Here is a 5000-nt window from a genome sequence, read left to right as displayed (position 1 = left end):
TGCAGTCCACCCCTATATCTTCCACTTCATGAAGAGTTATCTCCCAAAAGCCAAAGTCCCGCTGTCCCAATACATGCTCTGGACGGCGGGCCGCGAGACGTGACGCTCGGTGGCAAAGAGTGCGCCGCTGAGGATATAGAGGGTCCGTCCCCCCGCACAGTGGTGACGGTGTGCGGGTAGTGTTTCCGACACCTCTTCCTGCGGTGGCAACTCTGGGGCAGAGTCGATACTCGCCCACTGGTGGAAGGTAAGCATTCTGCTTTACATCAGTACATAACTAATATTTCAGTCGTCTGACGTCCCTCCTTAGTAAATGATGCAGGACCACATACATAGATGATACATACTGTAAACTGGGGAGGACAGTGTGAACCGCACTCGACCCAGTCACCCTATCTCACAGTCCACTCTGTGTGTAACAAAGCGAAAGCACCAAAGCACTATCGTTCAACAACATCCATTTTATCCTCGCTGCCACAGGACACTATCCAAACAACGACAAGAGGAACGTCACGTCCACTGATAAGACAGAATGTCTCACATCACCCGCAAACAACGCAGCTCAAATCAGCCAGCAACACCCACAGTGGTCCACCCAGTATCAACACAGGACGCAACGCCACGCCACAACACAAAAGGTACAAGTAATAAAATACCCTTTGGCCACACCCCTTATAAAGGCATCGAACCAACCCACCACCTGACACCAGCCAAACGTACATCCTGATTTGACACATCTCTGGCAACCTAACCCACGTTGGCCCTTAACCTAACCCACGTTGGCCCTTAACCTAACCCACGTTGGCCCTTAACCTAACCCACGTTGGCCCTTAACCTAACCCACGTTGGCCCTTAACCTAACCCACGTTGGCCCTTAACCTAACCCACGTTGGCCCTTAACCTAACCCACGTTGGCTCTTAACCTAACCCACGTTGGCCCTTAACCTAACCCACGTTGGCCCTTAACCTAACCCACGTTGGCCCTTAACCTAACCCACGTTGGCCCTTAACCTAACCCACGTTGGCCCTTAACCTAACCCACGTTGGCCCTTAACCTAACCCACGTTGGCCCTTAACCTAACCCACGTTGGCCCTTAACCTAACCCACGTTGGCCCCTAACCTAACCCACGTTGGCCCCTAACCTAACCCACGTTGGCCCCTAACCTAACCCACGTTGGCCCCTAACCTAACCCACGTTGGCCCCTAACCTAACCCACGTTGGCCCCTAACCTAACCCACGTTGGCCCCTAACCTAACCCACGTTGGCCCCTAACCTAACCCACGTTGGCCCCTAACCTAACCCACGTTGGCCCCTAACCTAACCCACGTTGGCCCCTAACCTAACCCACGTTGGCCCCTAACCTAACCCACGTTGGCCCCTAACCTAACCCACGCTGCACCTTAACCTAAGTTACGCTGCACCTTAACCTAAGTTACGCTGCACCTTAACCTAAGTTACGCTGCACCTTAACCTAAGTTACGCTGCACCTTAACCTAAGTTACGCTGCACCTTAACCTAAGTTACGCTGCACCTTAACCTAACTTACACTGCACCTTAACCTAACTTACACTGCACCTTAACCTAACTTACACTGCACCTTAACCTAAGTTACACTGCACCTTAACCTAAGTTACACTGCACCTTAACCTAAGTTACACTGCACCTTAACCTAACTTACACTGCACCTTAACCTAAGTTACACTGCACCTTAACCTAAGTTACACTGCACCTTAACCTAACTTACACTGCACCTTAACCTAACTTACACTGCACCTTAACCTAAGTTACACTGCACCTTAACCTAACTTACACTGCACCTTAACCTAACTTACACTGCACCTTAACCTAACTTACACTGCACCTTAACCTAACTTACACTGCACCTTAACCTAACTTACACTGCACCTTAACCTAACTTACACTGCACCTTAACCTAACTTACACTGCACCTTAACCTAACTTACACTGCACCTTAACTGTCACATGTAACGTCACAGGAATGTAGCTTTGCCTAACAGCAACCCTCTGAACATAGTTCACTGCTTGGATCCTCTGGTGTCATGTGTATTTCTTGATGCCATGGTGCGTACCCTCACATAAAGGTCTTTCGAGTGTTGCGTACTTTCTACACAGTCCCGCTAACCACTGGAAGGGTGTACCGCTACAGAACGAATATCGCCCTCCCCTCCTGCCCTTCCAAGCTGGTCGGTCAGGCGTTTGTTTGTGAAATGAGCCTTGCAGCTGTTCAGTTGCATTCGGTTGTCGATGCAGTCAGTGTACGTTGTGGTACGGCCTGTGTGGACTGTCCGCTGATGTACGCGTAACCCACACTGATCATCCGTCGTTACGTACTGAGTGACATAATGTGGCACATGCTTGACCGTACACCGGCTGCGCCCTACAATGGCGAATCATAAGGGCCATATGTTGTGCACGATGCTACTTGTCTCGTCTCCCCATTACAGCGAGATTGCACTGTTGTACGCCGTACAGACATGTGGTAAGTAGGTACGGACGAAAGTATTGCATGTTGGCCCCCCCCCCCCCCCCTCCTCCCTCTGCCGGGAATCAGCGTGAGCCGTCTGTTGATGTAGCGACGAGGGTTTTCCTATTTAATCGTATTGCCCCACACAACATGATAGCACGGTGGACCGCGTTCCACATCTGCGACATGCTACAGAGGCCGGTTGACAGTCGACCGCGCAAGGGACATTGCACACGTGCGCGGACCATCTTCCACGTGTTCTCTCGTGTACATGCCGCAGTGTGTATGTGGGCTGATGTAGCGTGTCGTGACACATAACATGCAGGCATGCCAGAATCGTAGATTTCGCAAATGTAGATTGACGTATACGTTTGCTGCCAAAGATCCGCAAATGAACTGGAAATCAGTTGTTGAGCGGTTGTTCGCGCTGCAGGTGCATCGGTGATAGCGACGATCGGTACATCTGTGAACCGGTTGTTTCGGCGGTACCCGCCATGCCCCCGAACCTGAGTTGGCCATGTGGGTATGAAGCGATACGAGGCTGTGGCTTGGCGGGACAGTCCCCGGCCGGTGAGGGGGGGCCGCCCGGCGTGCTGGCCGCGCGCTGCGTGAGCGCACGCACTACAGCCGGCTGGTGGGGGGCGCCCAGTGGCAGGAGCGCCGGCCGACGGGCCCGGCTGGCGTCCCAGCTATGCGCCGGCGCACCCTGCGCGCGGCGCCAGGCGGCCAAAGTGGGTTCTGCCGAGCCCGGTGCGAAGCGCGGTGGACATCTGCAGTGTGCTGGTCCGATTGCGGACTGTGTGCGTTGAGGATGCGCCGCCGCCCGGCACTCGGCGTCGCGACGCCGTCTGCTGCTCGGTCGCCCCCAGCGGTTCTCGCAGGTGGTTTGTATCGCAGCTCTGCGGACGTGTTGGCGCGTGCGCTGTGCTGGGAGAGTTCGCTTCTGCACCCAAGTGGGGCTTTGCCCTTCTGTGGCGCTGGCGTTGGAGCTGCCGGTCACCGTAGGTGGCGCGTGTTGTTTCCCGCCGGCAATGCCACGACAGCACGCTCCCAGGCCTCTGTCGGCAGCGGCAAGCTCAGTTGGGAGCACGGGTGTTCGCACTGAAAGCGTCTACTCGCCTATCTCCGGGCGATTGCGCCTCTCTCGAACCCGACCAAGTACTTAGGACGGCGCTGCGCGCCGCCGGGACCTGAGAGGGTTTCGAGGTGTATCGTGCAGGGGAGCTCAGCCTCCTCCTGTTTGCAGAATAATTGAGCGGACGCTTGCGTGTTCGCGCGGGCCCTCGGGACACACTCCCGGGCGGCCGGCTGCTCAGCTCTCGTTGACGCAGCTCCCTGGTTGATCCTGCCAGTAGTCATATGCTTGTCTCAAAGATTAAGCCATGCATGTCTCAGTACAAGCCGCATTAAGGTGAAACCGCGAATGGCTCATTAAATCAATTATGGTTCCTTAGATCGTACCCACGTTACTTGGATAACTGTGGTAATTCTAGAGCTAATACATGCAAACAGAGTCCCGACCAGAGATGGAAGGGACGCTTTTATTAGATCAAAACCAATCGGATTGGCTCGTCTGGTCCGTTTGCCTTGGTGACTCTGAATAACTTTGGGCTGATCGCACGGTCCTCGTACCGGCGACGCATCTTTCAAATGTCTGCCTTATCAACTGTCGATGGTAGGTTCTGCGCCTACCATGGTTGTAACGGGTAACGGGGAATCAGGGTTCGATTCCGGAGAGGGAGCCTGAGAAACGGCTACCACATCCAAGGAAGGCAGCAGGCGCGCAAATTACCCACTCCCGGCACGGGGAGGTAGTGACGAAAAATAACGATACGGGACTCATCCGAGGCCCCGTAATCGGAATGAGTACACTTTAAATCCTTTAACGAGTATCTATTGGAGGGCAAGTCTGGTGCCAGCAGCCGCGGTAATTCCAGCTCCAATAGCGTATATTAAAGTTGTTGCGGTTAAAAAGCTCGTAGTTGGATTTGTGTCCCACGCTGTTGGTTCACCGCCCGTCGGTGTTTAACTGGCATGTATCGTGGGACGTCCTGCCGGTGGGGCGAGCCGAAGGCGTGCTTGCGCGTCCCGAGGCGGACCCCGTTGAAATCCTACCAGGGTGCTCTTAGTTGAGTGTCTCGGTGGGCCGGCACGTTTACTTTGAACAAATTAGAGTGCTTAAAGCAGGCAAGCCCGCCTGAATACTGTGTGCATGGAATAATGGAATAGGACCTCGGTTCTATTTTGTTGGTTTTCGGAACCCGAGGTAATGATTAATAGGGACAGGCGGGGGCATTCGTATTGCGACGTTAGAGGTGAAATTCTTGGATCGTCGCAAGACGAACAGAAGCGAAAGCATTTGCCAAGTATGTTTTCATTAATCAAGAACGAAAGTTAGAGGTTCGAAGGCGATCAGATACCGCCCTAGTTCTAACCATAAACGATGCCAGCCAGCGATCCGCCGCAGTTCCTCCGATGACTCGGCGGGCAGCCTCCGGGAAACCAAAGCTTTT

General features: G+C 53.9%; 1 non-coding gene across 1 annotated transcript in view; it reads left to right on the top strand.

Annotated features, from left to right (window-relative positions):
• Positions 1–3819: 3819 nt before the first annotated feature.
• Positions 3820–5000, top strand: part of LOC126332331 (small subunit ribosomal RNA) — a 1893-nt gene continuing 712 nt past the window's right edge. The window contains exon 1 of the ribosomal RNA XR_007563614.1: positions 3820–5000. This exon is cut by the window's right edge and continues 712 nt beyond it. This is a non-coding gene — a ribosomal RNA (small subunit ribosomal RNA).

The sequence above is a fragment of the Schistocerca gregaria genome, unplaced genomic scaffold (genome assembly GCF_023897955.1).
Source record: "Schistocerca gregaria isolate iqSchGreg1 unplaced genomic scaffold, iqSchGreg1.2 ptg001440l, whole genome shotgun sequence".
NCBI classification, from domain to species: domain Eukaryota; kingdom Metazoa; phylum Arthropoda; class Insecta; order Orthoptera; family Acrididae; genus Schistocerca; species Schistocerca gregaria.
Note: the sequence above shows the minus strand (reverse complement) of the source record. Positions and strands in the feature narration are given on the sequence as shown.